Source organism: Wyeomyia smithii, chromosome 1, assembly GCF_029784165.1.
Source record: "Wyeomyia smithii strain HCP4-BCI-WySm-NY-G18 chromosome 1, ASM2978416v1, whole genome shotgun sequence".
In the NCBI taxonomy this organism is placed as follows: Eukaryota; Metazoa; Arthropoda; class Insecta; order Diptera; family Culicidae; genus Wyeomyia; species Wyeomyia smithii.
This window is the reverse complement of record NC_073694.1, coordinates 68,803,427-68,816,503: the sequence shown is the minus strand read 5'-3', so window position 1 is coordinate 68,816,503 and position 13,077 is coordinate 68,803,427. Positions and strand designations below refer to the sequence as shown.

The window sequence follows — 13,077 nt, the reverse complement described above, 5'->3', positions numbered from 1 at the left end:
ACTGTGAACAAACTGTGTTAAATATTATATATTGACATTTTTTGTACGAAAAGCACTCTGAAAATCACATTCCAACTTTCAACGAATCATTTAATCCCTTCGTGATCTTTCTATGAACCCCGCATCCCCTTCGAAATGACTTAAAGATGACTCCTTAGACCCTGGCTAGAGTATAAGTAATTAAGCCAGCAAAAAATCTATTCGCTGGGCTCGTCCGGGATTTGAACCCGGGACCTCTCGCACCCTAAGCGAAAATCATACCCCTAGACCAACGAGCCCGTTGAAAAAAATGATCTTTGGATTGGAGGCAGAGCCCAGTGTTTCTGGACAATTTCTTTGATTTTTGTTATTTATTTCTTTAGTTATTTTTAAAGTTAAAACTTCAACTGACAGTCTCAATGAAGTAACTAATTGGAAAAACCGACTTGAGTTGACAACATCATAACTATTCTCAAATCGGCATGAGCCCCATTCTTAAGTTCGGTATTACAAAGTTTTAATACATATAAACTTACAATAGTATGATATAAAATTACAAAAAAAATCAGTCAAGAATATTATAAACGAATAACAATAATGACACGAGGTAAAACTAATCTAAGCTATCGCTTCCATAGATTTTGTTCTTGAATTGTTCCAATGGAACCGAATAGCCTATTAAAAACACAGCACATCGCTTGACCGGTTCATGCTGTCCATAGTGAGTACATCTTAAAAACACGGGTCGAAGAAAGTCCCGAGATCTAAGATCTCGCATCTGTTTTTTATATGGTGGCAAGTTGACTGGGTTTGACCAAGGAAATCGTCTTAGAACAAATGTAATGAATCTACGTTGTACAGCTTCAATTTTGGTTTCCCATATATGTAAATTCGAACTCCATAAAACAGAGGCTGTGTCAAGAATGGAGCGCACTAACGGGAAGTAGATGGCTCGCAAGCAGTACGGGTCACAAAAATCCCTTACCATGTGCATAATAAATCCTAAGTTACGGCACCATTCCGCAAACCGGAGTCTGTAGTTGTTTGCAGTTTTCTGGACACCGTACAGCAAGGTATATTTTAAGTTCATATCCCGATGAAATTACGAAACAAACATCATTAGATAGATTAGGAAAAGCAATGGACATAAGTTACTTCCCTGTGGGACATAAGACTTATTGCAAAAAGTATGAGATTCAGTGGAACCAATCTTCACTGATAGGCTGCGATTTGTCAGGTAGCTATGCAGCCAAAGAACAAAATCGTCAAAAGCGCCATGACGGCTTAGATTTCGTAATAGTATGTTTTGGTTAATTTGGTCAAAAGTAGCCTCGAGATCAGTCTACACTGTGTCGACTTGAGCATTTGCCTCAATCTTTCTAATGCAAAATAAGCTGAATTGGACCAGGTTCGTGTTAATCGAGCGTTTGGGAAAGCAGCCATGTTGCTCCGTCGTGATATAATATGATTTCACTTTACTAAACAAAAGCTCACTCACAAGAATCTCTAACAATTTTGACCCAGTACACAAAAAATGATACCGCGGTAATTCGAAGCATTATATTTGTCTTCTTTTGGTGGGAAGGTATTGGATTATTTCTAAGATTTTGGGAATTTTTTTTTGTGTAAGTGACATATTGAAAATTTTGTGTGATGGCTTACATAACACTTCGGCACGTTTTTTGAGTACCACTAATGGTATCCCGTCTGGGCCCGTCTCATCAGACGTTTTAAGCATTGAAAAACTGGCCTTCGTGTCGTCGTCGCTAAAGTGAATTGAGTTTGGCTCAAACACTTTTTCGGGAACATTAGTTTACGAATAAAACTGCTACGGTAAAACTAAAAACATTAGCAAAATGTTTCACGAACAGGTCACAGGTTATAAATCGATACACAGGTATTCCTCGTTATAACGTAACCGGCAACCCCTTGTCATTACCGAACGGTTTTGGTCTCAGAAGCAGAAAACGTCAGTATCAAACATGAAAATTTTTTTTTTGAAAAACGGGTTTTTCCTCCCATTTCGATTTATTCAGAAGAATTTTGGACAACTGAATTGTTTATATAAAAAGCTTGTTTTTAGGAAATTTTTAGAATACCGATTTTTTTTTAAATACCTTTTTGTTTTAAAAATGGATTTTTCTCATTGTATGATCTCAAAGTAAATTATGTCAATATCATTCTATAAAAGTTAGGAAATTTTTTTAAAAGTCATCCCAGACAGATATATCGATTCTTAAAAAAAACTTCAGCCCTTTTCAAATGTTAGTTCGGATAAATCAAAAAAAAAAAATATATGCAAAGTTGCCTAGGGTAATAAGACCTACTCATCCACAAAGTTTCATAGAATTCTGAGAGGGTATATTGGTGTTTAATACAGGTATACCTCGATTTTACGCACATTCTCGGATTTGAAATCTGCGTAAAATCGAAGCTAGAATTTTAATTTGTTTTATAACTCAAAAGTACGTAACGCTCGAATAAGGGGTTGGGAACAGCACATACAAAAAATTTTCAAGGTCAAAAAAAGAGACAGACATAAGATGAAGAGGGTTCGATGAAGGTAATTACTTGCGTTACGTAACTGATAGACATACTGTGTTTAAGTATGTTGTGTGGATGTTTTTGTGTGTGTATGTATGTGTGTCTATGCGTGTGCATGTGTTTTTGTGTGTATGTGTGTATGTGCCGAAAAATGCAAATTTAGTTTTTAATACAAAAATAATCTATCTGGCAACACTTCCGGTCAAAAATAGTATATTTTCCTGATTCCTTGCTATTTTTTTGACGTCTTACGTCTATAAATTGCAGGTAATAGAAAAAAGTGGTTTTGACAAAACTTGCGTTACCTTGCAACAAAGAGGGGGGTCCTACAGAGCGAGGGGTATTCCAATCGACACCAAAATTGGGATTTTTTCAAAGTGACACTTAACGAACAATTTCCCCAACTTTGAGCGAAATCGTTGATGGTCGTATCCAAGTGGCATGTGCACTTCGTATGGAATGAGGGATATATATTATGACAATATATGGAAAGCACAAATAATGTATAGTTACATAATAAAATAAAAAAAATAAAAGGAGACGATGAAAAAGAGTTAAAAAATAGCAAATTGATTCTAAATTTGCAAAATTTTATCATTAATAAAACAAGAAATTTTCACGACATAGCTATGGATGATTCCATCTCAAGTGTGCATACCTCATGTCAACGACCTTTTCTCATTTCGCTCAGACTTTGGGGAATTGTTCATATGATTCATATTCTATACGAAAACTCCAACTTTGATGCCGATTGGACCACCCTTCGTGCCGTGGGACTCTCTTCTTTTTTGATAAAAGTGTCAAAACCTTTATTTCTCCTGATTAAAATTACAAATACATAATATCTAGAAATGAATTGATACATTTTTTTGGAGAAAAGTAGCCAAAGAATCTGAAAATAACAGCCATTTCAAGCGGCAATGTTGCCAGTTCTATGTTCTATTTGCATTTTGAAAATTAAACTACTTTCTTTGATAAATGGGTACTTTTGATTTTAAATTTGATAATTTTATCGTATTTTTGAGAAAATTTTAAATAAAAAACACTTTTCATCTCAAGGTATTTTGAGCCAAACTCAAGTTACATAATTTTCAAGAAATAAAACCTGATTTCCTCTGGTTTTAGGCAATCTTCTTTTCTAAATTTTTTCATCCCGCCGGATATGTAACATCAATAGACAGTCAAGAAATTGTATTTTAAAAGAATTGGTCAAGACATTATAAAATTAATTTTCAGCGGAAGTGTTGCCAGATATGTTGGTTTTTTATTTGAAAAATCAAATTACGTTCTTCGGCAAAAAAATACATTTTGATAACAAGTTTGATAATTGTATGTTGTGGATAATTCTTACACGAATATCACTTATCACTCGAAGGTGTTATGAGCAAAACACGAGTTACAACATGTTTAAGACATGAATTCAAATTTACTCTGATTTGCTTGTATTTTCTATTCGTTTTTTGCTAATATTTATGTTTCGATTATGGACATTTTGGATGATACAATTCGAGAGAAGTTGACCGGAAAAGTTGCTTGTTGCTTGGATATCCATAAAAACAATTGAATAAATGGAATTTTTAAATTCAAAATTAAGTAAAGGTTTTTTTTATTGATGACGGAAGACAACGTTCATACAATTAAAAGCCATTTAAACAGAGCCTACTTTCCAGTAGTCACTCTTGCCATAGAAAACTACGGTTTTGTGTTTGTTTGTAGACAGCGTTGTAACAGTCCACTAACAAAATTAGCAATTAGGCGTAGTTAACATTAAGCCTTGTTGTTCTTCTTTAAATGTTAAAAGTGTAGAGTGAATAATCACCGTTCATTTCGTGCCCAGCATAAGCGCTGTGTTTCTGAAGCTCACACCACCACTGAGCGAAATGGAAGAGGTGGAATACACAGAAGCAAGCTAGGATGCGAAGGGAGAAAACGCCCCGAGCCTTCGTTTTTTTTGCTCGTCACCTTCCGCCGAAAAGCGTTAAGTCCTTTCAAAATTTAAAATTTTATTACCTTGAAATTTGTCAAGAAAAGAGAGCCCCACGAAAATATCTGCCCCCAGCACCCAAAGCTGACCCTGCACAAAAGTACGCTGCGGTGTGAACTGCTGAGGGGACAAGCGTGATGTCGGCAATCACCGAGGGATTACATCATTATGCTCTGGGTCTAAGCTTTCTGAAATTTTAGTTGGAGATGTTCTATTTCCTGCAGTCCGTTCATATATTTCACCTGCTCAAAATGGTTTCTTCAAAGTACGGTCAACTGATACTAACCTGGCAGAATTCTTATTATTTTGCATCAAGGCAATGGAGGACGGAAATCAAATTAATACAATCTACACAGATATTAAGGCTGCCTTCGATCGTGTTGACCATCAATAATTGCTAACTAAAATTGAGCATTTAGGTGCCTCTTCTCACTTCGTTAGATGATTGGGATCCTACTTGATCAACCGTAAGCTGAACATCAAACTTGGATCGACCTTCTCTCACAGCTTCACAAACCAGAGTGCCTCAGGGAAGCAACTTGGGGCCTTTACTGTACTCGCTTCTTCAACGATGTCTGTCTATACCTACCTCCTGGCTGTAAGCTAGCGTATGCTGATTATCTTAAAATCTTCGTCTTTGTCGAATCAGTAGAAGATTGCATTAAACTACAGCGACTGATGAAAATGTTCGAGAAATGGAGGATGTGGAACCAACTTATCATCAGCGTACAAAAACGCTGTGTCATATCCGCAAACAAAACCGCTTTCAAAGTTCCAGTTTGCCTATCAAACTGGAAAATCTACTATAACAGCGCTTCATACGCTGGTCATGAAAATTGAAAAGTCACTTTCAGCTAAAGAAATTGCTCTGTGCTCTTTCTTGGATATTGAAGGTGCTTTTGATAATGCGTCCTATTCTTCGATGTCTAGTGCAATGAAGAACAAAGGATTTCACACGAGCATTGTTAACTGGATTCATACCATGCTTGCAAAAAAAGAAATCACTTCTGAGTTGGGAGGTTCGTATATTACGGTAAGGGCAACGAAAGGATGTCCGCAAGGAGGTGTTCTTTCGCCACTTATGTGGTCTTTGGTGGTGGGCGATCTTCTCAAAAGCTTAGAAGCAAAAGGTTTCGAAGTTGTGAGCTTTGCAGATGACATAGTCATCTTGGTAAGAGGAAAGTTCGACAACATAGTTTCGGAAAGAATGCAGGGGGCTCTGGAGTATACCCAGTCTTGGTGTATAAAGGAGGGTCTCAGCATTAATCCGACAAAAGCTGTAATCCTACCTTTCACTAGAAAGAGGAAATTCAATCTGAAAACTCTCAAGCTTGAGGAAGTAGAAGTTCCATTCAGTGAACAGGTTAAATACTTAGGAGTTATCCTTGATGCCAAGCTAAACTGGAATGCACATCTTGACTATGCAATCAACAGGGCGGTCAGTGCATTATGGTTGTTCTCCAAAACCGTTGGGAGAAAGTGGGGCTTGAGACCGAAAATGGTGATGTGGATATTCACATCTATTATACGTCCAAAACTGACCTACGCTGCGTTAGTGTGGTGGCCAAAAACCAAAGAGTCCACCGCTAGAACAAAGCTAGATAAAGTTCAACGACTTGCGTACATTGCTATAACAGGAGCAATGAAAAGCACCCCGTCAAAAGCTCTTGATGCAATTCTTCATCTGCTGCCGTTGTACGAATGCGTGCAACTAGAAGCAGAAAAGAGTGCCTTGAGGCTAAAAAGAACAAAAACTATCTTGTCGGGTGATCTTGTGGGTCACCTGACTATACTGGACTTTTTCAAAAGAGGGCCAGTGATGAGTATGAATGGAGACTGGATGGCACCTCAGGATAACTATGATATTCCCTACAAGAAAAAGGTATGCGAAACGTCGCGTACAGACTGGGAAGTCGGAGTTCGTGATGTCCGTCCCGGTTCAACGATATTTTTCACAGATGGCTCAAAAATAGGTACCAAAACTGGTGCAGAAATCTTCGGCCCTGGAACTAATATTTCAGTGGCAATGGGACACTGGCCAACAGTGTTTCAAGCAGAGATTTTTGCAATCCTTGAATGTGCGAATGTGTGTCTGACTAGAAAATACAAACATGCAAATATTTGTATTTTCTCTGACAGTCAAGCAGCACTGAAAGCACTTGATGCTTATAAATGTACATCCAAGATTGTCTGGGAATGTATTCTCACATTGCGACAGCTATGTCAAACAAACTCAGTAATTTTGTATTGGGTTCCAGGACATTGTGGCATTGATGGGAATGAAAAGGCAGACGAACTTGCAAAACAAGGATCTAACTCACAGTTTATCGGCCCAGAACCTTTCTGCGGTATATCAAACTGTGCAGTGAAAATGGAGCTTAAACGCTGGGAGGAACAAAAGGTGATAACCAATTGGTTTGATGTCAAAAAGTGTTCCCAATCTAAAAGATTTATCACACCAAACGAGAATCATTCGAAAAAGCTTCTAGAGCTCAACAAAAGAGCTCTTTGTACATACGTCGGCCTAGTAACGGGGCACTGTCCGAGTAGATATCATTTAAAGAACATTGGCCGGGTTCAGGATGATATCTGTCGCTTTTGTAATATGGAAAGCGAGACATCGGAACATCTGCTGTGCAGTTGTGGTGCATTATTTGAACGCAGATCAAGGTTTCTTGGCAGTGGCTGTTTACAGCCCAAAGAGATTTGGTCTTTGAATCCTGGGAAGGTGATTAGCTTCATAAACCATATTTCACCTGACTGGGAGCGTGTCGGTGCAGGTACTTGATCACTCAACAATAGTAGTCATTGTATTTTGCAAGGGGACACGTATAGCAATTGACTGGGATATATATTACAAAAGTTCACATTAATGGACAACGTAATTCTGATTCCCTAACAAACAAAAAAAAATCCTCCACGAGAAAGAAATCTGCCATTGAGTGGGCTAACTAAATCAACGGACGCCCGGTCGTCAGAGTTGGGGTTGTGCGAGACCTTGGAGTTTTATTGGACTCACAGCTTTCGTTCAGAGATTATTACTTGAATATTATTGCTAAAGCGAACAGAAACTTAGGATTCATCACTAGAGATGCCAAAAGTTTCCGTGAACCCTACCGCCTGCGGTCACTGTTCTACGCCCTTGTTCGCTCAGTTCCAATACTTCTAGCTTCAATCATTTCGAGTCCCTACATAAACTGTTGGGCCACTAGAATCGAAGCTATACAGTCGGATTCTTAAAATTTGCACTAAGGTTGCTTCCTTGGAATAACCCAACGAACTTACCACCCTACCAGGACCGATGTCGTCTCCTTAACATGGAAACTCTGTAGTGTCGGCGGAATTCAGCTAGAGCACTGTTTGCTGCCAAGTTGTTGCTTGGTTAATATTGACACTCCCAACCTTCTGGAGCAAATCAACCTGAATGTACCGGTAGTATCTTTAAGATCTAGTTACTGTTTAAGACTTAACTTTAGACGAACTAACTACGGGAAAAATGAACCTGTTTAAGCAATTTGTGAAGAATTTAACGAAGTGTACCATTTTTTCGATTTTTGTCAATCCTGTGAAATTATTAAAAACCGTCTGAAACTATTCAACTTGGCCGCTTGAGTGTATTTGTAATAGTTAAAAGTTTAATAACCCGTTCACACCACACCGCATATCACCTGATATCAGGCGATTCGTGCTATCGAGGCCATATCACCATCCATATTACCTGATATCCCATACAATCGAGCTATCATCGGATATCACCTCGGCTACATGATATCGCGGATATCATGTTCGAAAATCAATAAAAACCAGATTTGTAGCAGTTGGCATCACGGCCTTACAAATTTCGAAATTCGCGTTGCATGCGAAAAACGAGGAAGGAAATATTTTTGTCATTTTCAATTACCAAATCAAGTGTCAAACCATATCATCTGACTGTAGTGTGAACACCCGAGGTGATATCCGATATCATCTGGCGATATCAGGTGACATGCGGCGCAGTCTGAACAAGGCTTAAGTTTTATTCATGTAGACAAATGCAGTCAGATGAATTAATAAACCAATAATAATAATAAGAATAATAATAATAAATTCGATAGCACTCAAAGAGTATACATGCGTGACGGGCGACTGGTTTTTTTTTCAGTTTTAATATACAAAGGAAACAACGCAATTTTCTTTTCAACCTAGATGCTCCTCTCATTTGAAATATGCGTAAGAGACACGCAGTAATAGCGTAATAACCTTTCGTGTAAGAAAACTCACACCAGTTTATTATTTCTCTGGACAGTATTTCAGATTCCACTGCTCATCAGAACAGTTATTTTCGCACTGCAAGATATTCTCCTACACGCTAGTGATTCTCTGAGAAGAAACGACAAACTTGCTAACAATTTTGCTAGCCAGCTTTGAAATTAGTAATGTTGATAATAAGACATTACTACTTGGCGAAATTATATCCACCATTATGTTTCATACTTCACATACCATTGCATTACTTTCGGAAAAGTGCCCGTGAATATTGTTCACAGTGTCAATCCATTCGATATTCTTTCAAAATAAAAGAGCCGTTTAAAGCATAGTTGTCCCATGTTCTACACAAACCGTATGCTAACTATAATAATATTAACGTACTCTATTAATTAGTATTGCTTGTGAAAGTAAACAAATCGAAATGAAAAATATGTAAATGTTGGTTGAAATTTAAGTGAAAAACTTATTGGAAACACGAATAATTTCACCTTACCGAAATAAAAATACGATTTCCTAGGGTAGTTCGTTTTGAACCGTAACTTTCGATGGTCTGCTCTTTTCGGTTGCCACCTTAACTTTGATTTATATTTTTGTTATTCAGATAATTAATATTTATAGAGTTCGACCAGGGCACGAAAAGTTAGCAAGCACCATATAAGTTTACATGAGACCATATAGAACAGTGTGTATCCCAGGGGCATTAAGTTTCCTCAGGATCGATTTTCTCCAGCCGGCGCGAATATAAATAGTGGTGTCCCTATCCGCTACCGCGGTTAGACTCGAACTACTTTGAACGTGTCCGTATGGCACGGTTTGGAAATCCAAATCCACACAGTCACAAAATACCACATGGAAGAAAGCAATTTAAAATTGATAAACCTTCGCTGGAATGCACTTTTGGCGACCGTTTGTCTACTGGTCCAGAGAAACCAGCAGAGCCGATTCGTACTGAAAACTAATTAATTACTGTAATTTTATTATACGAATGCGACTGGTCTTCTGTGGCGAGTGCAAGCGTAACGAAAAGGGGACAAATATTATGCTTTACGGTTTCCGAAACCCCCCTGGGCGATTTGATCGTACGCGGTCATCAATTGCGCAGTATGCAAGTCAGTTTGCTGTCGGATTTAGGGGCTGCTTATGTGAGTCTGGCAAGACTGCAAATAATTTTCCACCAGCGGCGTGCTGGCGTTCTAAGGGATTTCCACGCATTATATTCGCACGTGCTGTGGCGCCATCGACGGCCGTGCGGTTTCTTATCGGAACCATGCGGAAGCTGTCAGAGCGACAATCGCGAGGATCTGGAAGAATACATGTGTATTTAGTCTGGCAGCAAACCGACATCGCGTTTGCACACCAGGAGAAATCGAATATTGCGCTACTCGTTAGATCGGTAATCGAAGGCAGAAGAACATTAGTCGAATAACAGACGTGCTTTTCTTTCCGTGCCGGTGGTAACGAACTTCGCTCGCATTCAATAATTCATGATAGAACCGAAGCCGGCCGCCGAATCCATTCGGTCGCTTTTGATATATGTGACAGTAATGGCAAACTTTGGCTAGGTGCGACTTTTGCGTTGATTTATTCGTTGTGCAGTACGCAAACATTAGGCGAATTAAGATGGCGGTCTCGACACTTCGAGCAGGTAATTCCGGATGATTGTACGAGATGTCTAATGAGATTTGCTCCGCACCACAGATGAATGTTGGGGTTTTCTGGCGATTTACTCTAACGAGAATGGAGAGTGTTATTGCGGAACGCACATCGTAAGTTTAGGTTCACGTAGACCTAATGCTGGGCTTTTAATTTGGCTCTATAGCTGTTGATAACTTATCAAAATGTATTGAATGATATGTTGTTATGAACCTATGGCAATGAAAACCAAACAAATGAAAAGTTTGCGATTCATGGTTCTAAAAGTAGTAGCGTTTGCTTATACAGAGTATTCGAAATGTGTTCTTTTTTTCAATGCACAGATACTAGCTCATAAATAGTCAAATACGATTCTTTTAAACAAATGTCTTAAAAATGCATGGAACTTGGAAATCTGGTGGTGTCGAAATAATTTTTTTCTGGAAAAGCCAACTTTCTGGGAAGCTTTCCCAGCTCTAAAACATTACTGACTCCCAGAAAGTCAATATAAAAAAATCAAGGACGTTTGTCATAAAAAATTGATATCGAAAATTTAATGCATGGAATCGTTCAAAAACGTGAAATTTTGACCGCATCGGGACACGACTTCTGGATGTTCGGTTGCAAAGACGACTGCCCGGAATCAAGTCTGTTGTTAAATATATCTTATCAAACAAATTCTACTTAAACCTAACCTACTGAAACTCCGGAGAAACGCAATTCATTTTTCCGATTTTTCTCCGTGTTCTTTTCTAGCTTTTTGATTCTTGGCTTTGTATCTTCAACAACAAACTTTATTTCTCCTCTTTTGATTTGTTGTCTATTACCGTTACGATCGTCATTGCTTCTCCCGTGGGAAATAGGGTGTCCTATATCAGAACTTTGTTCCGGCGCAAACATAGATTTCCTGAAAAAATTTTGCAAAGAGATTTTTCGAACAAAATTCCATTTTTAACAACGGCTTTTTCCCGTTAACACGCAAGTTCATTAAGCAGACAGTGTGTGAAGTAAAGAGAGCGAAAAATAAGCGAACTGGAAATATGATACAGATTTGGAAAAATATACCGCATCCCGACGGGACCCCGGACGTTCCCCAAGGCTACCACTCAGTACCACTTCTTTTTATTTTGTACGTAAACAACATTTCCTTCATCCTCAAAAATATTAAAGTTCTAATATATGCCGACGACATGAAGCTGTTTTTGGAAATAATAAATCAAGAAGACATCAATGTATGAAATCCATCTCATTTTACATCTGGTGTAAGAAAAGCCTACTTGAATTAAATGTGAAAAAATACAATGTAATATCCTTTAGCAGAAAATTAACAACGCCCAAAATTGTAATTGCATTAGGGAATCAGAATGTAGAGATATGTGATAAAGTTAGGGATTTAGGAATAATCTTAGATTTTAAACTTAATTTCATAGACCATTATAACACTATCATACACAAGGCAAACAACATGTTAGGGTTTATCAAACGCTTCTGCTACCATTTTCAAGACCCGTACACTATCAAAACTTTGTATATTGCCTATGTGAGGTCAATACTGGAATACTGTAGCATTGTGTGGTCTCTTCGTCCTGGCGTACATGAAGAAAGAATAGAATCAGTACAAAATTTTACTATATGCTCTTCGAGGGCTAGGTTGGACCTCACATCGTCTTTCGTCATATGAAGCACGTTGCATGTTGATTGACATTCAAACATTAAAAAAACGGCGAAAGTACGCGATGGCTTAATTTGTAAACGATATCGTTTCGCAGAACGTTGACTCAGCAGTACTACTTTCTAAATTGAACTTTCATGCACCCATTCGACAACTTGGACACCGTAGTTTATTTGCTCTTAACCATCATCGTACGGAATACGCAAAAAATGGACCTATGATATGATGAATGATGAATTCTTATAATCAACACTGCGAAGCCATTGACTTTACGATGTCCCGGTATAAACTGAAGCAGTATTTCAAGTATTTCAAGACCCCGGGTCCCGTCGGGAAGCGGTATATTTTTCCAAATCTGTATCATATTTCCAGTTCGCTCTCTTTACTTCACATACTATCTGCTTAATGCATTTGCAAAGAGATTGTGATTTTTCTCCGAGTTATCACCAACATCATCGAGTTGCTTTATTGATGGAAAATTGTCTGATTTCAGTTTTGTTTTGACGTAATTGAAAAAGTTCTTTGGACAAGACTTAATTTCTAGCTGAGTTTTTTCATTGAATTCTTCAAATACATTACTGATTGCAAAGTTCAGTTGATCACATATTTCCAAGTAAATTGCTAGATAATCACTGCTATTGTGTTTTTTGAAAATTTTGTGGGCTTTTTATTTGCGGTTTCAAAAATTTTTAATTTGTCTGTTGAACCAGACGGGATGTTTAGTGTTAGAGTTGCGTCGTTTTTTCTTTAATGGAATCTCTTGAGAGATGTGGGACTATACGAAGATAAAATAGGATAATATCTTGAGGAACAAACTTTTTTCTTGTAACTTTAACAATTTTCATCCGATTTCAATAGTTACAGGACCAACATATTCAGCAACTCATCTACTTTGAAATCAGAGTCAGCGGTGTCCCAAAAGAATTTTCTCATTCCCGAAAATCCGGTTCTCCGGGGATATGTTTCAAAACTGAGAAATTTTGATATTCTACAATAATATTCGTACAATTACAATGGA

At 37.9% G+C, this 13,077-nt stretch overlaps 2 protein-coding genes and 1 non-coding gene across 3 annotated transcripts in view; 1 reads left to right on the top strand and 2 right to left on the bottom strand.

Annotated features, from left to right (window-relative positions):
* Positions 1-13,077, bottom strand: part of LOC129718443 (RING finger protein 17) — a 580,234-nt gene that overhangs the window by 534,533 nt on the left and 32,624 nt on the right. The window lies entirely within an intron of this gene.
* LOC129718444 (uncharacterized) overlaps positions 1-13,077 on the top strand; it is a 243,557-nt gene that overhangs the window by 199,326 nt on the left and 31,154 nt on the right. The gene's annotated exons all lie outside the window — the stretch shown is intronic.
* On the bottom strand, positions 207-278 carry Trnap-agg (transfer RNA proline (anticodon AGG)). Its single transcript has one exon. It is a non-coding gene; the product is annotated as a tRNA-Pro (tRNA).